The sequence below is a fragment of the Pleurodeles waltl genome, chromosome 6, assembly GCF_031143425.1.
Source record: "Pleurodeles waltl isolate 20211129_DDA chromosome 6, aPleWal1.hap1.20221129, whole genome shotgun sequence".
In the NCBI taxonomy this organism is placed as follows: domain Eukaryota; kingdom Metazoa; phylum Chordata; class Amphibia; order Caudata; family Salamandridae; genus Pleurodeles; species Pleurodeles waltl.
In genome coordinates, this window is record NC_090445.1 from 594,404,288 (window position 1) to 594,426,916 (window position 22,629).

Here is a 22,629-nt window from a genome sequence, read left to right on the forward strand (position 1 = left end):
TTTGCCAGTTGGTTTCTGAAGACCCATAACGGGAGAGTTAATGTGACTTCCCACTATCTCCTTCAGAATTCTCTGTTGTCTCATGGATTCAATCTTTAATCAGTCTGATATCCTTTCCTGTAAAATCCCACAGCTCATGTTTCTCTCAAGTCTTGGGGCAAATCATCAAGTGATAGCAATGTCAGCATCATGCAACATTGTTAATTTCTTGTTTTTGTTAAAGACAGCATCCTCGTCATGGCTTTGCACTTCTATTCCTGCTGGAGTGCAAAAGAAAACACAATTCAATTTTGAAAGGAAATCTCTTCTCAAGAAATTCACTGGACTGCGATCACATATGATAAACTTATGTTTATCCTCCAAAGATCCTATTTTCACTCTAACAGGGGCAGTTTCATGAACAGTCATTTGTTTATTCTCTATACCAATAACTTGATTTGCGTTTCCCCTGAGGGTAGGTTTGGGACTTCTCCTGTTCTCAAAGTAGAATGGGTAGCACCCATATCAACCAAAAATGACACAGGATGGCCATCCACTCCACTGTCCACTCTGGGCCACCTCTAAGGCTGTGCCAAGTATGCAGTCTTCCTCCCTCGTCAGGCTGAATGATCTGAACCATTTCTCTCATTGTAATTGAACAGGGGAAATTGTTGAAATGGATTATTATCCTGCGTCAGATTCAGATTTGTATTCATTCTCAAACCCTGATTCATATTCTGACCTGATAAAAAAGCTTTTTGCTGTGGCATTGGAGGTTGAAAGACATGCATTATTGGAGCTTTGGGCACATTACATCGTTGAGTTCTGGGTCTTTGCACACCCTGCATCTGACTGGAATTATTATTCTGAGAAGGTACACTTCCAGCATTCTGGACCTGATTAGCTGGATTCATATGACATTCCCGCTTCCAGTGTCCCACTCTATTGCATATGTGACACAGAGTTGATCTTTTTAGACTATTTACATCCATCCTTGTACTTGAATTTAGAGGGACTCCTCGAAATCTACCTTACTTGAGATTTGTAGTTGCTGGTATCCACCTTGCATTGTGCCCACACTATTTACAGCTGGCGGTGCTTGGCTAGTTCTTTGAGCTACTTTCATTTGAGCGACCATCAGTTTTTCTTAAGCTTTTTCTGCTTCAGCTCTATCCCACCACAGCAGTATTTTGCAAATACAAAATGTCATCAATAGACTTAGGAGTCATTACAACCCTGGCGGACGGTGTTAAAGCGGCGTAAGACCGCAAAGAAGCCAGCGGAAAAAAAGGGAATTATGAATGTGGCGGAAACCATCAACAAAGACAGCCACTTTAACACTCCGACCGCCACGGCGGTACAGACAAGCAGCGCGGCGGTCACCGCCAACAGACAGGCGGGAGACAAAGTACCGCCCACAGTATCACAACCTACCAATCCGCCACCTTTTCCGGGGCGGATTTACCGTGGATAAAAACACGGCGGAAACAGCCATTTCAATGGGAAAACGCTCACCTCTACACACTTCATGTGGAAGGAGGGCAACATGGAGCCGGAACTCCAAATACTCCCTGCGATAGTCTTCCTGCTCCTGTACGATCATCATCAACGCCGGCGCCGAAGACAACGGTGAGTACTGCACCTACGACATAGGGGAAGGGGGAGGCAAAAGTCAGGGACACACACACGCAACACCCCCACCCCCACCCCCACCCGACCCTCACCCACTACAACACACACACCAATGCATATCCAAACATAACAGTAACAACCCCAAAACCCCCGGAAGAATGCAAAGACAAAAGGAAATTAGAGCAACCATTGTAATATATCAAAATACAGTAAGCTAATATATACAGATATATATACACATTCAACAAAATATACATCACGATTAGTAGTGCAGGTATGCACCATTCAATGTCCGTGGACCACTGTGCCCAAAATGCATGGGTGAGGCCCACACACGATACCTGAGCAAAATGGAGAGAACACTGCAAGGGCATCAGATCGAAATACAACAGGCACCTCAGGGGGAAAGAAAGGGGGGGCACCTCAGCCGGATGACAGCACCACGCCAGATCCACGAGGGGTCTCCATGCCCATTGATGTATCCTGGGGAGTGCAAAGCCACAGTCTCGGAAGTCTCTACAGTGGGTGGCTTGCCCACTGTTCAATGCTGGGGAGTGCAAAGCCACAGTCTCAAAAGTCTCTACAGTGGGTGGTTTGCCCACTGTTCAATCCTGGGGAGTGCAAAGCCACAGTCTCTGAAGTCTCTACAGTGAGTTGTTTGCCCACTGTACCATCCTGGGGAGTGCAAAACCACAGTCTCTCAAGTCTCTACAGTGGGTGGGTTGCCCACTGTGTGGTTCTAAAAATTCTGGACCCATGTAATTTACTTTGCCACAGCAGTACGATTTTAGTATCAAAAGACCGATAATGACTAGTACACTAAGCATGAGCATTTTCGCTCAATTCCAGCAGCGTTTTCACCTCGAAAACGCCATTTTCGTCCTGCACTCGTGGCTCCCATTTTATACACGGCAGCCATTTTTAAAAGTTGCCCTCACATAGGCTTATAATACAGTCAGATTTGATTCCAAGGACACGTACACCTTGATTGACTTTTCTCTGACCTGGGCAAGCTGGAACCATTGCCTCAGGCCAAACCTGTTTGGTCAGTCCCTCTCCCAGTGGCCGAATCAGATAGCATCAAGGCACACCATACCATAAAACCCTTATTATCGCTCACACACCCTGCCTAATCTTGCTCACATCTGCACCTGCTCTTTTCTTCTTCTTACTTTACGAGGGGGAGGTGCCCGTTTTTATTGGGGGTCCACACTTATCTGATGTAAAATACTAGGCCTTGCCGGGTAATTTATTATGGGTTGGATGACATGAAATATGAGGTTTCATCATGACACTGTTTTTTCCTTTGTAGTGAAAACATGTGAATGACCAACCAAAATGTCAAGAATGTTTGCCTGAAGCTTAAAAAACTGTATATAAGGAAACCTGACTTTGCATTGAAACACAGTCTCCTGAGAACATACAAACCATGCTGTTGTACTTCTAGGACGCTTGTCACTTGGTTGCAGCCAATAAATTCGATCTTTGACTTCACCTAGAAGACTCTGAGTTTCTGTGGTCTGAATCAGGAAAGTACCCGAGGTCTTTGGGTGTACCCTGGCACCACTGGGTACCGGATCAGTACCGGTTCTGAAAAACCCAGTACCTCAGTTGGTGCCCAACGTGGGGCGATACCAGCGGTACCGGTCCAAGCCTGAGGTCCGTGGGGAGCTTTGTGTGAAAATTCTGGAGGAAGGCCGCCACTTCATCGACCCCTGCATGTCGACGTGGTCCAAAAGTCTTTGCTGCGAGGTTCCCCGCTTCCCGACGGCTACGAAGGACTGCTGCCCTGGCTATCGTCCTGATTTGGACCCTTGATGTTTGGTAGAGCGAAACGATAAGACGAGTCTTCTGGTGACGTCATCGATATTTTCAGTTAAGTATAAGTGGAGCGTCTCCCAGTCCTTAGTTGGACACTTGGTTTGGTCCTTAGTTGGACATTTGGTTTGGTATCCCTTCGGGATCACTTTGATTTGGAACTTGCAAGTACCAAAGCCGAAGGACTCGTGTATTCACGAGACTATCGTAAACGATAATCCTTTGACGTTTGAAGCTAGACTAGTGAGCGAAGATGCCTGGTCTTAGCAGACTTGGAAATTTGTTTTGTCTTGGTTGTAAAAGGGACTCCCGGTTGGAGGACTCATGTCCGGTTCCTCCGATTGGAACTCCAACCTATGAACTATATGTGAAGCACGGAGTGGGCCCCATCACGTTTAATAAAGTATGGGTCCGCTATTCTTGGAAATAAATGTCTGTGAGGCTGTTTTTGCAGTTTTTTGGAACACTATTAAGAATAGTTTTCTTTTCTCTTGTAAATATGACTTACAACTAGGATCTGCAAACGGTTCTGTAAGTAAATTGCGATGATGCTATTTATGAAAAATGGCTAAAGCGCGCTGTATTGTGTGTCCTGAGTGTTTTCTGTTTATATCTGAAATGAGCTCAATGTGTGTTTGTGGGTCTTCTTGATGTTTACAGTTTGTTAAGTAAAATGTTGGTTTAATATTAAGTAGAAACTTAGAAAAAATCCAGAAATGAACCATGTGATGTGCTAACATAGCTATATGTTGCTCTTTAATTTATAGAATGAGCAATTGTGCACATATACAAAACTGCCGTTAAATGCTTAATAAATTAGAAAACACATTCAATAGATATAAATAGGGCCCCAAAAAAAAAAAACGAAATTATCTATTTTTGCAAAAAAAAAAAAAAAATACATTTACAGCATTTTTCTTAGATGCATTGTATTAGATGTTCACAGGCAAACTTTTCAGCTGCAGTATATTTGATAGGAATGTTCAATTCAGCCAGCACTTTCCCAGTTAAACATGGCTGGAATTTTGCATAATCTTCCTTTTAAATGAAAGTGGCGCAAAAATGTGACGCATTTCAAGTTAGGCTTATGCGCTTAGGCTTGTGAGTTAATGTATCCCAAATAATAGGCAAGGGATGCAGCTTGCTGTTTATATGTGGAATTATCACAAAAAAAAAGAATAATTGGGTTTTTATTTTTAAAAAGAAAATTATTAATTATGGAAAAATTATTTAAAAAATAAGTGCCTTTCAAAATCGTTTTTTAATATTTATAAAGCTTAATACCTATACTATGACCTCCTAACATTAAAATTTAATTTAAGTTATGTTGCACCGCTAAAATGACATTTGTATGTGCAATTTTCCCTTGGCGCAGGAGCAAACAAGCTCATTTCTATAAAGTATAAGTTAATATTTTCAATGGCTGACTCATGGATTGTGTAATAGACATTCTGGTAATGCATATTATGCAAGAAAATTGTAGGATATTGATTTTTTTAATGCCTAAAATATCAAAGTCGATTTTGGGCAAAAGCACTGTTTAAACTGCATTTTCTTTCATTCAGAGTACTTTTTTAAAGTGTCTCAGGCTTCAGTAAATGCATACATTTAGGTTTGATATATATTTGCAGGTTGTGCCTTCTTACGATTCAATGAGTCAATGTGCCAGTACAAAGGCTTGTTTTAATATCAAGGTTGAAGGTTCTAACTTCAGCTGGGCCTACTGAGACGTTCATTCATTCGAGGTTGATGAAATATGTACCATTGCATGGGATTGCAACAAGCATTTATTCTAACAACTGGTATGTGTGTTATTAAGGTTTGTGAATTATTCACAGTAAATGTAGTTTAATAATCTGGAAATAGAGATAATTTTTTTAGCGCCTAAAAAGGATTATTTTTTTTTTTTTAAATAGAGTGAATTATTGCAGGTTAGAAGGAAAATAGGAAGGCCTACTGTCTTTGACAGATTCAGAGTGGCAGAAGCTAGGAGAGCTACAGAGGCTGGCTCAAGTCATGCTGCTGAGATGCTATCTTTAGTTTTCCCATAAACAATGGAGGAGGCTGTCATGTTGACACTTGTGACCTTTTAAATTAGGGCCTTGTCTCTGTGAAATGCAGAATGACCCTACGGGCCTCTAAAAGTGGGATTTCTGGTTTCTCCAGAAGAACATCAATACAATTAAAGAACTTAATTCCAAAGGGAAAATATAAAAAAAAGGGGTTTCTTCGAAAGTCCCAACATCATGTTAAATGCTCTGCAGAACTGATACATTTGTGTCTCCGCTCTAAAAAAATAAAATGATGCCTGCTAGTTGCTTTTATTTTGACAGAAAACAAAGTGTTGCATTAAGTCTTAGACAGAAAATAAGATGCAGCCCTTTTCTAAAATTTTGAAGGCTACATGCCTTAATGAGAACGATTTACCAATTAAGACTTATTTTTTCACAGTGGAAATTGTAGGTGCCAAATTAATATGGAGTGTCAGTGTAACAATTTTTACTTTTAGAAAGGTAAAACTAAGGTGGCTTGATGTTGCGAAGTAACTGACAAGAGGGTAACAGTTAAGTAATGGAAATTTATTTTCGTGTATTTGGTCCTATCATGAATTGTTCTTGCTGGTCCTGTATGTTAGAAGAGAAACAGTAAAGTTATATTTGACAGCAGATTTCCATTGCCTGGTGATCTACTGTCAAAAGGAGGGTAAGGATTTTAAACCTGACAAATTAAACAGGCCCAAATATTGGGTTTTGGGCTGCAGGTTTACAGTGCAAAAGTACATGACATGGTGTTGTGTGTCACCGCTTATTCACACATGCTATTGTTTTGTCTATGCTTTTTGTGCTTGATACACAGCAAGTATATCTGATAGCTTGACGTTTTGTGCATTTTTATTTGTTTTTTTTGCACGTTTGTTGCTACTTTTGATACTATTACAAGCTCCCCTGTGTTGTGAGGGGATGGTCATGACGATGCCCATCGCTACGCAACAGTTGGTTGAACTTGTTCTGGTTACTAAATTCCACAGATAATGATATTTCATGCTGTGAACATAAGAGACAACACTTCACCAGTACATGTCTATTTGGCTATAATGGTATTGAAGGAAAATAAAAAGAGATATACAGGATCAAAGTGTGTCACCTGCAGTTAGTCACGTTACTGCCCCTTCCCTTAAAGGAACAGGCAGCCCTACATTTATGTAGCCTTGATTGGACCTAAGGATGAAATTATAGATCTGTGACTCAAGGTGGCCTAATTTCTATATTACATTAGTTAATGATGTTCTGTTTCCTAAGTAGCATATGGCTTTTGTTCCTTAAAAGAAAACCAGGTTTTCATTTTTTCCTGAAGAAGGAACTGAAACATTAGCTATGAGTACCGTATATGGTTTAGTCACCAACGGTAGAGTTAAAATTTGTGTAACTTTGGTCTTTGTGTGTCACCCGTACTCTCGGTGTTGTGTCACATGCCTGACTATCACCCAAATAATTTTTTTGTTCTTCCTATAGATTTTTTTCTTTTGTTACTTCCCCTGACCAATGTCGCATCATGCTTAGTTATTGAGATTTTAGCTATGTCCTAGTCCCATTTCTCTTTTTCAAATTCCTTTCACCAGTCAGACCTTTTATTATTATTGATGTATTGTTCAGGTTCACATTTCCAGACTGCAGTGATGTACCAGGGACCCCCATGTTACGTATAATTCCCTTTGGTATGACCAGACTGGTTTTCAAGAATTTGCCTTAGGCCTGCTTCAATGTTTTCCAGCCTGACTGTCAGGGTAGCGATAGACTGGTTAACTGACTCAATATTATAGTAAGACAAGTTTTCCATCTCAATAGGAGATATCTTATGTTTACCTTTTTGAACATGACGAATTTTCAATGTCTATTTTAATTTGGTTTTCGGTTCCCTTCTGTTCCTGCTACTTTAATTTTTGGTGGGATCAGATGTGTCCTAATCATGCAAATATCAGGACCCTCTAGTTTTTGTCTTTTGTTTGCACATTTGACTATTAGCCTGTGTATTGCATAGTGCACCTGATGCACAGTTTTTAAAGGAAGGTTTCTACATGTCCCTGATAATCGGTATCATGTGATTTCTCTATTGAGATGTTCTAAGATAAGGAGGAACACCTAGACTTAATCATTGAGGAAAATATGTGTTTACCCCATTAGACAATGCCACTGTGTGAGGAAATCCATTCAGATAGAATTCTCATGTAGCTATAGATGGCAGAGAATAATGGAGAGAACCCAATTAAAGATGCTAGAGACCCTGTTTTGCCCTTCTGCCTTTGTCTTTGTATTTTATGCCCATGGTGTATGGCTACTCCTTTGAAGATTGCAGACCACCTGCTTGCAGTCCCCTTGTTAAAAACCATGAACTGTTTTTGTACTAAATTGAAGGGAACTAACAACTGTGGCACATTTCCTACGTCACTAGATTCTGGGGGTATCAAGTCATAATAACCTGCAGGACATTGATTTAAGCCTAATTCCCATCAGTGACAGCTACAGATGAAAGACGGACGTTTTGGCCCTACAGTCTCAGCACCCAGAAAGTAGCAAAGCTGGACAGCGATCGCCAGCGCATGGTATCGTACTTGCTCCATCAGACAGCGTTGGACATCACAAAACCAAAGTTTCAGTGTAAAAGAGCTAAAGAGAAGGATTCCTGTTGTTGATGACAGAGCTGTTTTGAGGTTTCATTTCTCTACCTGTCATGTGCTGGTAACCTCTGACAGTGTGCAATCCCTTGAGCCCCTTGGCCTGAGTTTTGGCCACACACCCCCTTTTCTTTGCTCCAACGGAAGAAGGGCAGTGCACTGGAGATTTCAAGTTTGGGAAAAGGCACTATATTGTGGTGCCCATGAAAGAGCAGCTTGAGCGTCCTCTGACACTAAATAATGAGTGTTGGAGTCTGAAAGTGCTGGTGAGCTTGAGCTATTTCCCAATTAATGGTGCTTGGGTCTGCACGAGATGATTTGTGCCCTTGATCAATGAAGAGCACATTGTTTGTAGTGTCTGCCACAGAGGAGAGACACTGGTGCATTGCTTTAAGACATTGAGACTTTCGAGTGAGCTGTGGGTGTTTGCCAGGAGGGCACTCCAACTAAGCAGTACTTTTCTCACGAAGAGGCCTGAATTGAGAGGCACATGCGAAAGAAAACAACAAAAGAAAATTTGATGGACAATAGAAGCCTGCCAGAGAGGCTTTTTGAACGGACTCTGGGCATAGTTGGTTTCACAAGAGGTTTCCATGTGATTGTATAGACTAGGTGTTAGGAGACTCATTGTTTTGCTGGCATTGTTTTAAAGTACTATTCTGTTTAGTAAAAGCAGAATAAAGTCCATTTTCTGTGGAAAGAGTACCCCCTTTTCACCTTAGAGCATTGATGAGAGTCACCACTGTTCCACCTGAACATACCAAAATTACTGAAATGCAGAGGAGCCCTAAAATGTTACTAGATAATTTTAGGATTTGCTTTTTGGTTAGGGTTGTGAAAAATTATTATTTCATTTGTAATAGTGGTCACTACTTTCTCCCGTTGTCTATATGTTCTTAATAACGTGTTTTCTAGTGTCTTTTCAACATGACGTCATTTATGGGTGGGATTGTTTTTCTCTACTCAATTGACTTCTGCTCCCACTTCCCAACCTATGTCTTTTCCTACTATTGTTTCTTTGCACTCTTTTCACCCTTTTCCTGAACATGAGCAGGTTAGAAGATCAGAATTCGTAAGCAATTCTTTTGTACAGCTTCTGCATCAACACTAGTTAGTAGTGAACATCACTAATTGTTGGGTGTGTAATCTTATGCCACCTACTGCAGATAGAGGTATTCCCTACTTTGTCCTGCCATATGTGGCCTCTGTGTTACATCATGCATAAGGAAACCTGCACCAAGAGACGAGCTAAATACTAGGATGATGTTACAGCAACATCTCAACGACTTTAGAAACATAGACCTGGACTCAGATTAGCATGAGAATAGGTTTATTGCCTATGTAAGGGCAAAAGGAGGGTTTGTGGTTCTAAAAATTCTGGACCCATGTAATTTACTTTGCCACAGCAGTACAATTTTAGTATCAAAAGACCGATAATGACTAGTACACTAAGCATGAGCATTTTCGCTCAATTCCAGCAGCGTTTTCACCTCGAAATCGCCATTTTCGTCCTGCACTCGTGGCTCCCATTTTATACGCGGCAGCCATTTTTAAAAGTTGCCCTCACATAGGCTTATAATACAGTCAGATTTGATTCCAAGGACACGTACACCTTGATTGACTTTTCTCTGACCTGGGCAAGCTGGAACCATTGCCTCAGGCTAAACCTGTTTGGTCAGTCCCTCTCCCAGTGGCCGAATCAGATAGCATCAAGGCACACCATGCCATAAAACCCTTATTATCGCTCACACACCCTGCCTAATCTTGCTCACATCTGCACCTGCTCTTTTCTTCTTCTTACTTTAAGAGGGGGAGGTGCCCGTTTTTATTGGGGGTCCACACTTATCTGATGTAAAATACTAGGCCTTGCCGGGTAATTTATTATGGGTTGGATGACATGAAATATGAGGTTTCATCATGACACTGTTTTTTCCTTTGTAGTGAAAACATGTGAATGACCAACCAAAATGTCAAGAATGTTTGCCTGAAGCTTAAAAAACTGTATATAAGGAAACCTGACTTTGCATTGAAACACAGTCTCCTGAGAACATACAAACCGTGCTGTTGTACTTCTAGGACGCTTGTCACTAAATAAATTCGATCTTTGACTTCACCTAGAAGACTCTGAGTTTCTGTGGTCTGAATCAGGAAAGTACCCGAGGTCTTTGGGTGTACCCTGGCACCACTGGGTTACCGGATCAGTACCGGTTCTGAAAAACCCAGTACCTCAACTGTTCAATCCTGGGGAGTGCAAAAGCCACAGTCTCTCAAGTGGATGACAGTCTCCACTTGTTCTGGAGGGGGACTGGTGCCCAGAGTGCTTCATCCTGTCAAGGACTGAGGTAGTGGATGCTGTTCTCCACTGGTTCTGGAGGGGGACTGGTGCCCAAAGTGCTTCATCCTGTTAAGGACTGAGGTAGTGGATGCTGTTCTCCACTGGTTCTGGAGGGGGACTAGTGCCCAGAGTGCTTCATCCTGTTAAGGACTGAGGTAGTGGATGCTGTTCTCCACTGGTTCTGGAGGGGGACTGGTGCCCAGAGTGCATCACTCTCGCCGTGACAGTCCCAGTTCCGTCACTGCCCCTGCCGCACATGGGCTAGCGGTGCTTGAGTTGGTGGTGCTTGCCCTGTTCAGCGGTTCTTGCCCTGTTCAGCGGTGTTTGCAATGGCGGTCTTTGCCCTGTTCAACGGTGCTTGCCCTGTTCAGCGGTGCTTGCCATGGCGGTCTTTGCCCTGTTTAGAGGTGTTTGCCCTGTTCAGCGGTGCTTGCCATGGCGGTCTTTGCCCTGTTCAGCGGTGCTTGCCATGTTCAGCGGTGCTTGCCCTGTTCAGCGGTGCTTGACTTTGCTGTCTCTTACCTGTGCAGCGGTGTTTGCCATGGCGGTCCCTCATTGCCCAGCAGAGCTGTGGCTGCCGGGGCCCTCCTGGGCACTGACTCTGGCGGTGGTCTCCTGACCAGTGATGATGCGACTGCCCTCCTGGGCACTGACTTTGGTGGTGGTCTCCTGACCAGTGACGATGGGACTGCCCTCCTGGGCACTGACTCTGGCGGTGGTCTCCTGGCCAATTACGATCGGGCTGGCGGTGGCCTCCTGGGCAGCGAGGATAATGGCGGCCTTCTCCGCCGTGCTGCTCTTCCCAGACTTTGGTGCTTTCTTCTGCCCCTTCCCCACCTTGGGAGGAGTCACAGCTGAGTCGACATTCCCCCCGGGACCCTTGTGAGCGGCTTTGCCGGCTGGAGTCTTCCCCCTATCCCGTCGGTCACTGTCCAACTTCTGGTGCTTCACAGGGGGGGGGGACTGGCTGTGCTTTGGCTCCGTGTCACACTGGCTGCCCTGGTGCCCGGTGCACTCCACATACCTCTAACAGGCACCACTGGTACCGGAGATTTTTTGGCTGAGGTGCTAGTACGGGACCTATGAATTGGAGGGGGAGGTGGTGGGAAAGAGGTCAACGTTGCTCAGGAAAAGTTTCTTAGGAACACTGGTATGGGTAGCTGGAGGGGGTCTGGGAGTGGAGGAAGAGGAGGTGGTTGTAAGAGGTGTAACATTTGATGATTTAGGTGCAGGTGCATGCGCTGGAGGCTGTCGTGAGGTAGATGGATGTTGGGTGTGTGTGTGCCCGCGTTTGTGTACTTTGGGAGGGGGCGTCACAGATACACTGGGAGAGGACACAAGGGACGTGTAAATGGTAGTGGGGGTGGTGAGTGCAAGTGAGCAGGGTGTGGTGGTGGTGGGTGTGCTGGTGCGGGTCCTAGTGGCTGTAGTGGTAATGCATGCAGGTGAGAGTGTAGACGACACTGGGAGGGAGGAGGGAGATGACGAGGAGGGGGACACAGTGGAGGCAGTGGATGTTGCTGTGTCTGCATGTGTGTGATGCTTGTGTGAGTGCCTGTGGGATGTGTGGTGCCTATGTTTGCCTGAGCTTCCCTTGTGTGTTGACATGTGTGCAGGCTGGTCTGATGGTGTGCTTGGGATTGGCAGAGGTGCAGGGGATTGGGTCTGGGTGGAGGAAGTTGGAGTGGGGAGGCTAAAGACAGGGACAATGGCTGCCATCAGTGCTGAGGCCAGAGATTTCAGGGTTCGATGATGGGCAGCCTGACCAGAATGAATGCCCTCCAGGAATGCATTAGTGTGTTGCAACTCCCTTTCTACACCCTGGATGGCATTCACAATGGTAGACTGCCCAACAGTGAGTGTCCTGAGGAGGTCAATGGTCTCCTCACTGAGGGCAGCAGAGGTGACAGGGGCAGGGGCTGAGGTGCCTGGGGCAAAGGTGATGCCCACCCTCCTGGGTGAGCGGGCACGGGGCGAAGGCTGAGGGGCTGCTGGGAGGGCGGTGCTGGTAGGGGGGGTGGCGGCTGTACCTGTAGAAGTGGGGGGCACAGATTTTGCCGCCACCACAAGGGAGCTCCCATCGGAGGACGAGTCCATGTCGCTGGTTGCTGATCCGGTGACCGCCGTGAAGCTCCCCTCACCCTCCGTCCCACTGGTGTATTCAGAGTCCGTGGTGTGGCCCTCCATGGCCATGTGGGATGCAGCTCCCTCGTGCTCCGGTGCCACTGTACCTCCGCCTGATGATGCTGATGCACAAAAGAACAGGGAGAGCACAAAGAGGGGGGGGGGGGAACGACAGAAGGAAGACAGGTTGAGTGCATGGCTTACCGCTACCGTTGGCGGACAATACAGACACAGCAGCCCCCTGCACTACGCCGCGCTGTTGGCCTCTACAGATGCAGTTCCTGTGATATGGCCTACATGGCTATGGTGGACATCAGCACACATAGATGACACAGGGGCATGTATACCTGTACTTGGCACTCTACAGAGGTGGGGTGGAGTGCCACATGGCCTGCATTACAGAGGGGCCTAGCCTACGGAACTCGCCCTGGCCTAGGGAAACCCACAGCCCTCCTCCCCCACCCAGACACCTTCACTGCGCGCAAAGTCCGCAGAATGATGTTGTACTCACCCCCTTGTGTCTGCTGTGATTCCCTCAAGCGCCCATCCAACTCAGGGTGGGCCACCGGCAGGATCCGGAACATCAGGGGGGTCATGGTGCGATGGGCACACCTCCCATGTTGGGAGGCCATCCCCAGCTGAGCCTCCGCCGTCTTCTTGCTCCAGCGGCGAATGTCCTCCCATCTTTTCCGGCAGTGGGTGCTCCGTCTCTGGTGGACCCCCAGGGTCCGGACGTCCTTGGCGATAGCACGCCAAATATCCTTCTTCTGGTGGGCGCTGACCTACATGACATGTACAGGGGAAGAAGAGAAGTCATTACCAACTGCACCGTCGAAGTGAGTGGCCCCCATCCCTGCCCTTGCCATGTGGCACATGCATTCACAGTCCTTCATGCTCGCAGAACTCTGCCCCCTTCCTTCTTACAATCAGCCCTCTCCACCCAGGCATAGCCCATACAACTTGCACCCTATGTACTCACCTGTAGGTCTGGAAAACCGTAGAGTAGCGTGTACTGGGGGAGGACCCCGTCCACGAGCTTCTCCAACTCCTGTGCTGTGAAGGCAGGGGCCCTTTCTCCAGATGCACGAGCCATTTGTCTCTTCCAGACCGAGGTCACAGCAGCACTTGCAGTAGAGGTCCTCTCCTGTCGAAGATCAAGTATTGAGTGATTGAACAGATAGAAAATGGCGGTCACGTCCGCGGCGGTGACGTCCGCGGCGGTGCGTATCATCACCGCCGCCGCACTTCGTCATTGGCTCCTGGGACCCATAGGGTCCAATGTTAACCAATGCAGCATTGCGCAGCGGTCTTCGACCGCCTACCGTGACAGTGTACAACGCCAGTGCAGTTTCCTCACATCCCATTGTCCCACTTTAGAGGTCAGGCAGCCGCCATTTCAGGGGCCCACATGGCTTCATTTTCAACTGCGCCACACATACCTAGGCCTGGACTCAACACACTTACATACAACTTTTTGGATTATGTTTTGTGTTCTGTGTAGCTGTGGGTACATACCTCTGAGTTGCTTGACTCTGTGGTCGCTGTTGTCCTTCCTAGGCACAATCAGCTGGGACATGTGAGGAGATGGCGGAATCCTCCGGTGTACCGACCGCTGGTGGACCTGTTGACAATGGAGGAGCGACATTTAATCATCACCTACAGGTTTGACCGTGCCACAATCCAGGAACTGTGTACCCAGTTGGAGCCTGACCTGATGTCAGCAATCCGCCATCCCACAGGAATCCCCCCTCAAGTGCAGATGCTGTCAGTGATCCATTTCCCTGCAAGTGGGTCTTTTCAAACAACAGTGGCCATGGCATCAGGGATGTCCCAGCTTATGTTTTCCAACGTGTTGTCCAGAGTGTTGTCTGCCCTGCTGAAACACATGAGGAGCTACATAGTTTTCCCTCAGGTTAAGGGTTTGGCTACTGTTAAAGGTGACTTCTATGCCCTTGGACATATCCCCAACATCATAGGTGCTATTGATGGGACCCATGTAGCTCTGGTCCCCCCCCCACAGGAATGAACAGGTGTACAGGAACCGGAAGAGTTATCATTCCATGAATGTACAGATGGTATGTTTGGCAGACCAATACATCTCCCAGGTAAATGCTATGTTCCCTGGCTCTGTGCATGACGCCTACATCCTGCGGAATAGCAGCATCCCTTATGCGGTGGGTCAACTCCAGAGGCACCGGGTGTGGCTATTAGGGGACTCTGGTTACCCCAACCTGTCATGGCTACTGACCCCAGTGAGGAATCCCAGGGCAGAGGAACGCTACAATGAGGCCCATGGGAGGACTAGGAGGGTGATAGAACGCACCTTCGGCCTCCTGAAGGCCAGGTTCAGGTGCCTCCATATGACAGGTGGTTCCCTATTCTACTCACCAAGGAAGGTGTGCCAGATCATCATCGCCTGCTGTATGCTTCACAATCTTGCTTTGCGACGCCAGGTGCCTTTTCTGCAGGAGGATGGTCCAGATAACGGTGTTGTGGCAGCTGTGGAGCCTGTGGACAGTGATGAGGAGGAAGCAGAGGAAGAAGACATTGACAACAGGGACTCTGTCATCCAGCAATATTTCCAGTGACACACAGGTGAGAACACTTTCTTGCCTACTACAAGTACTTTCACACTTCTACCTTTATCCTGGCTGTCAATTTCAAGCAGTAGTTGGTAACTGAGTTGTACATATACATTACGGTTTCACAGGTGTGGTTACCAACGTGTGTCATCTGCTTGCATCCTTCCTGGACTTGTGATGTGTGACATAGGTATGTTGACATTACATTTGAAAACGCATTTTGTCACTGTCATAGCTAATACACATTTTCTAAATCACAGACTGACTCCAGATTGTTTTGTGCTTCAAGGGTGTTTATTGAAGTGCTAATTATTGGAGGGGGTGGTAAAATGGTGATGGGTGATGGTGGAGGAATGTCCATGGCAGAGTCCAGTCTATTAGTCTCACAGGTGCACTGCCCATATGGGCATAGGAAGTGGAGCTGGGGCAGTTCCAATATGGACAGGGTTACAAAGTGAGACAGTAGGATGACAATCAGGATGGTGTCATTTCTTGGCGGGGTCTTGCCATCGTGCTCTGTCCTGTTCCTGGATCTCAGGGACCGCTTGCGGGGTGGTTCTCCGTCTGCAGGGGGTGGGGTGCTGGTGTGGTGGTACTGTGGCGGGGCGTCCTGTCCACTAGCGCCGGCAGAGGTGGTGGGCAGTTCATCGTTCATGCTAGTGTCAGGGGCCCCTTGGAGTGCCATGGTGTCCCTCATGGTGTTCTGTATGTCCTTCAGCACCCTTACGATGGTGCCCAGGGCGGAGCTGATGGTTCTGAGTTCCTCCCTGAACCCCAAATACTGTTCCTTCTGCAGGCGCTGGGTCTCCTGAAACTTGGCCAGGACCGTAGCCATCGTCTCCTGGGAGTGGTGGTATGCTCCCATGATGGAGGAGAGGGCCTCGTGGAGAGTGGGTTCCCTTGGCCTGTCCGCCCCCTGTCGCACAGCAGCCCTCCCAGTTCCCCTGTGTTCCTGGGCCTCCGTCCCCTGGACCATGTGCCCACTACCCCCAGGTCCCTGTTGTTTTTGGGCTGGTGGGTTATCCTGGGTTCCCTGTAGTGGTGGACACACAGCTGATTAACGTGTCCTGGGGACGGAGGTATGGGCCCGCTGGGTGGGTGCTGTGCTGGTGTTTCCAGAGGGTGGAAGGTCAGTGTTGGGCTGTGCCTGTGCGAGGGGAACCGACTGTCCCGAGGGCCACGATGGTCCGGGCAGGTCATCTGGATCCAGTTGGCCAGAGCTGCTGTCATCACTGTGGGCCTCTTCTGTGGGTGGGGTAGAGATGTCTGGTCCCTCCTGTCTGGTGACGTTAGGTAGTGGTCCTGCAGGGGTGTAAAAGCATGATTATTGCATCAGGTGTCTCATGGTGTGCAATGGGTGGGTGAGCGTGTACCCCAGTGCTATCATTCCCGTGTGGGGGCTTGTGTGATGATGGTTGGGGGGGTGTTATGGGTATGTGCAGTGGGCATGCTTTAGTGAGGGGTGACCATGCTTTGTTGTGTCATGCAGGGCTTGGTGTTGGGATGGGTGGTTTGTGTTATTAGTACATTAGTGAGGACTTGGAGTGATAGGGGCAGGGGTGAGGGTGGGGGTGTGTGATAGCATGCAGGTAGCGTGGGGGATATGATAGTTAAGATTTGACTTACTAGTGTCCATTCCTCCACCGACTCCTCCGAGGCCCTCAGGATGCATAATGGTCAAGACCTGCTCCTCCCATGTTGTTAGTTGTGGGGGAGGAGGTGGGGGTCTGCCGCCAGTCCGCTGAACCGCGATGTTGTGCCTGGAGACCACGGAACGCACCTTCCCCCGTAGGTCGTTCCACCTCTTCCTGATGTCCTCCCGATTTCTTGGGTGCTGTCCCACTGCGTTGATCCTGTTGACTATTCTTCACCATAGCTCCATCTTCCTAGCTATGGAGGTGTGCTGCACCTGTGATCCAAATAGCTGTGGCTCTACCCGTACGATTTCCTCCACCATGACCCTGAGCTCCTCCTCGGAGAACCTGGGGTGTCTTTGCCGTGCCATGGGGTGGTGTAGGTGATGTGTGGGGTGGTGTATGTGGTGATGAGTGTGGTGATGTGTAGTGGTGTGGGGTGTTTTGTGCATGGATGTTGTGTGGGTGATGGTGTTCTGTGCCTCTGTGTGGTGGGGTTGTCTATGCTGTGCTCTCTCTCTCGCCTTCGTCAATAATTTTTGGTCCTAGGGGTTTGTGGGTGATGTGTTTGTGTGTTTTATAGTGTGTTGGGTGTTTGGGAGTGGTGTTTGTATGTGTATCAGGTGTGTGTATTTCGAATTGGCCAATGTGGCGGTGTTTTGGAGATGTGTGTGTATTTTGAGCGCGGCGGCATGTACAGCCAATGGAATACCGCGGTTGAAAGACCGCTGCGTGGATTTGTGGGTCGTGATAGCATGGGCGTGTTTCTGTTGGCATGACGGTGGAGGTTTTGTTTTCGCCAGTTTATCACTGACCTTTGGTGTGGCGGACTTGTGTGTGTCCTAATTTCGGCGGATTACGAGATGTGGGTCATAATAGCTGTGGCGGATTTCCGTGGCTGCGGCGGTGTATTGGCGGTCTTCTCCACGGCGGTAATCGCCTTTTACCACCAATGTTGTAATGACCCCCTTATTCTGCTAGCAGATCAAATGTTGCTGGATCATTATGCTTATTTCCGGCCTCAACCCTGTCACAAACCTTGACATAAAATGTCCCATATCCTTTGCTTCTAGAGTCTCCATACCACTGTATTGTTTGAATGTCTGCATCAACCTCTCATAGTAAGCATGGATCGACTCTTTTGATTCTTCTGTCGTTCTAGTAAACATGGGAAGAAAGGGCACAGTAACACACCCATGCAATGCACTCCAAACACCTCACACCATCACAAGTCATACACACCAGGACAAGAGGTACTTACCCAACACAAGGCGAATAAAACCTAGCCAAAGTACACACATGTGCACACCACACCCTCACAATGAAACGATGAACCACGTCTCCAGATTGGGCCAACAGCAACATTGGGCACATAATTTTTAATAAATCAAGAAAACTACAATGTCCAAATAAGGCTATTGGCCAGTCCATGTGTAGCAGGCTGAAGGGCCCAAATGGCCTGGACTTGACTACCACATGTGCACATGTTACTCCACCATAAAGGGACATCAATGGTGCAGCCAGGCACCTCAGGGAACAGGGGCAGGGCTGGTGGGGGTGGGGACTTATGTCTGGGAGGGGGGTTTGGGCTTACGTTTGGGAGGTGGAGGGGGTTAGGGTTTGCCCTTGGGAGGTGGGGGAATGGGCTTGGACTGGGGGGTGGCAGATAGACCTGGGCCAGCACGGGCCTTCTTCCTCTCTGGGGAAGGGGCATGGTAAAGGGAAGGATGGACTGGGGCAGACTTTGACGTGGAAGGAGTGGACAGGGCAAGGAGGTGGACACAGGTTTAGGGACGAGACGGGGTGGGCCAATGGGTTCAAACAGGTCAACACGGGACAGGAAATGTTTTTTAGGGGCAGTTGGGGTGGACATGAGGAAGCTGTGGGAGTGGAGGTAGAGGGAGTGCTTATAACTTGTGTAGGTGTGCTGGATGTGGATGCAGGTGCCTGTACAGTATGCTGAGGTGTGGTGAATGTGTGTTGGGTGGGTGTCTGGGAATGTTTTAGTGTTTTGGGAGGATGAGGGGTGGACACAGTGGGACAAGACAGGCTGCCAGTGTAAATGGATGTTGTCTGGGGGTCTGCAAGTCTGGTGAGTGTGCTGCATGTGACAGTCAATGTTGTTGTGGTGAGTGCAGGTGCGGTGTCTGGGGTGCATGACTGGATGTCTGATGTTGTGGTGACTGCAAGAATGGGGCCAGCAACAGTGCTTGAGGGTGCAGTGCTTGTGGGTGTGCATTTTGAGGTAAGAGACAGGGAGGCGGGAGAGGTGGACACACTGGGGGAAGTGGATATTGTCATGTGTGCCTTTGTATGTTGGCGGTGTGTATGCTTGTGGTGGGAAGTGTGGTGCTTGTGTGTCTGTGTGTACTTCTTGAGTTTTGAGGTGTGCATGGCTGTCTGAGTGTGAGCTTGGGATAGGTGAAGGGAGTGGGGTGCTGGAAAGGGTAGAAGTGGTAGGAGGGGGGGGGCAGAAAGACCAGGGGCACTGGCTGCCGTCAAAGAGGAGGCCAGAGCCTGAAAAGATCTCTGTAGGCCAGACATGGCACAATGAATGCCTTCCTGATAGGCATTGCATTGTTGCATCTGTGATGCCTGCCCCTGGATGGGATTCCCAATGGTTGTCTGCCCTACAGAGATGGTCCTCAGCAGGTCAATAGCCTCCTCCGTGAGGGCAGCAGGGCTGACTGGGGCAGGAGATGAGGTCCTTGGGGCGAAGGAGACACCCACCCTTCTGGGTAAGCAGGCACGGGCAACGGGGTGGGGAGCAACCTGGGAGGGCGGTGATGATATGGGAGGTGGCAGAAGATGACACAGAATGGGTGGGCCAACTAGGGTCCGCCACCACCAGGGAGCTCCCATCGGAGGAGGTATCAGAGCCACTACCGCCAGTGATAGTTGTCTCCCCCGTGGTACTATGCCTCGCCCCCCAACCTGCTGGTCCCCTTGGCGTTGGTCGACTCTGCCTCCTTGGAACCATGGGCTACTGCATCCCCACTCGCTGGTGCCACTGCTCCCTCGCCAGATGATGCTGATGTACACAATGAACACAAGAGCACAAGGGTGGGGAGACAAAACATGAGAGAAATCTGTAAACACCTGAATGGATGTACATACTTGGTGCACACACACCAAGCTTAAACACCTACCCGCAGCACCTACAACAAATGTGATGACTATGCCCCTGACTAGTGGCCAATACCCCAGCACACAACTACTTTCCCACATGACACAAGGACCTGAGGAACTGTTAGGCCTGCCCAAATCATCTCCGTGCCCATGAGGGGCAGGACTGCTGTTAGACACCTGTCAGAGTTCCTGGCATCAGACAGAATACATACAACAGCACCCCAGACATCCATCAAAGAGGCATGAAACGATGATGGTACTCACCCCATTGTGGCTGCTGTGTAGCCTTCAAGCACCCATCCAAATCTCGATATCCAACCACCAGAATGTGGCACATTAGGGGGGTCAGGGTCTGACGGGCACCGCTTCCTCGTTGGGAGGCCTTCCCCAGCTGGGCCTCGCAGGTTTTCCTGGCTCACCGCGGCAGGTCCTCCCACCGCTTCCTGCAGTGGGTGCTCTGCCGACTGTAGTCCCCCAGGGTCTGCACCTCCCTGGCGATGGCCTGCCAAAGTGCCCTCGTCTGGTGGGCGCTGACCTGTATGGGACACACAGAAAAGAAAACCAGAGTTCAGGATATGTTCGTATGATACAGCTGACTATACGTTGCCTAGGGGACGGACACTTTACAATATGTTTCCCACCTCACTCACATTACTTGCCTCAGTTTCATATCGACCCCACATGCATACAGGCATCTGCCACCATCACACACATCCATGCAAGGCAACCGCCTACTCACCAGCTCCTCTGGTCACCCATATAACTTGGCATTCAGGGGTAGGACCCCATCCACCAGTTTTCCAGCTCCTCCGTGGTGGAGGCCGGGGCCCTTTCCTCTGTGATTCGTGCCGTTTGAGTAACCACAGTCAGGACACAGCAGCACACTCAGTGGAGTACTTCCATGCACGGGATCCGGAAGTCAAGTGAAATCATGGTGACGGCATGGCGTACGCTCCGCGGCAGTGTGCACCATCACCGCCGGCGGCAATCATGATAGGCCCAGGTTCCCCATTGATAACCATGTTAACCAATTAATATGTGCATGGCGGTGAACACCGCCTTACTCAATGAGAACAAACGCCAGCAGAATGAGGTCACTTCCACTCCTACACATCTGGATGGCAGCAGGCTGCCATTCTGCTGGCACCACATAAATATTTCATGGTCAAGGGGCCCATTCAGGTCCTATGAATCCCAGCCCTTAGTCGCATGCCCAAATGAGTCTCTGTTCCTCACATCAGTCCGGCGATATCTCTACATACATTTCCCTAATTTAATACATCATACATTGCTTGTGTTGGTAACCTACATATTGTGCAGCAGTTATTCTTACACAACATGTTTTGCATGTGTATGTGGGTCCCTCACATGTGTTCTCTCCTCCCCATAGGTACAGACCCATGTGGCGAGGGAGGGCCCCAGGTGTGTACAGACCTCTTGTTGACTTAGATACCATGGTGGAATGTTACATCATTGTCACCTACAGACTCAATCGTACAGCAATCCATGACCTATGTGGATTACTGGATCCTCTACTGAGACCGGCTAATCAGAATCAGCATGCCATCCCAAGTGCAAGTGCTCTCTGTACTCCATTGTTTGGCTACGGGCTCATTTCAGGTGACAGTGGGCATGGGATCAGGTTTCTCACAGCCAATGTTTAGCCTCATCCTGTCCAAATTCCTGGATGCATTTGTACAACACCTGCAGACCTATGTAAAGTTTCCCCAAAGTGCTGAACTCCCTGCCATCAAGTCTGACTTTTATGCCTTTGCTAACATTCCCCATGTGATAGGTGCCATCGATGGCACCCACATAGCCCTCATCCCCCAAAGAGTGAATGAACAGGTATACAGGAACAAGAAGAACTTCCACTCAGTGAACATACAATTGGTGTGTACTGCTGACCAGTACATTTCACATGTGAAGGCCTTGTTTCCAGGATCAGTTCATGATTCCTTTGTCTTGAGGAACAGCAGTGTGCCACACAAGATGGAACAACTACAAGGGGACAGAGGATGGCTCATAGGTGATTGTGTATGACACTGGAGAAGTACATAGCTGACAGCCAGGACGTCTGCATGTAATGGCAGTTTGTTACAGTCCTGTTTCAACCACGTTTGCAGGTGATTCTGGCTACTCCAACATGCAATGGCTCCTGACACCTGTGAGAAATCCCAGGACAGATACAGAAAGGAATTATAATGAGGCCCATGGATGTACTAGGAGGGTGATTGAGCGCACCATAGGTCTCCTGAAGGCTAGATTCCGTTGCCTCCATCTCACTGGGGGTTCTCTGAGCTATCGCCCTGAGAAGGTGTGTAGAATAGTGGTGGCCTGCTGCATGCTGCACAATGTGGCTGTGAGGAGAGCTATCCCCCTACTAGAGGAGGAGGGTGCTGTACATCCAGACCTGCTACCTCTGAGAGTGGATGAGAGTGATGATGAGGATGAAGAGGATGAAGAGGGGGAAGATGTCCACTCTAGGAACCAGCTGATCCAACTATACTTCCAGTGACTATGGGGTACTGTTCACTGATGTCGTCAGCACTGCATCATGTCTGTCTGACTTATGTTTTTGGGGATGTGGGGTCTGTAGTCATTGACACTGTGACCTGAATAATTAGGTGGCAGGTGCCATGGAAACATACATGGTGTACATTTTGGTTTACTCCAGACAATGTTGTGCGTGGGGTAACATTCCTGCAATAAAGGTCTGATTAT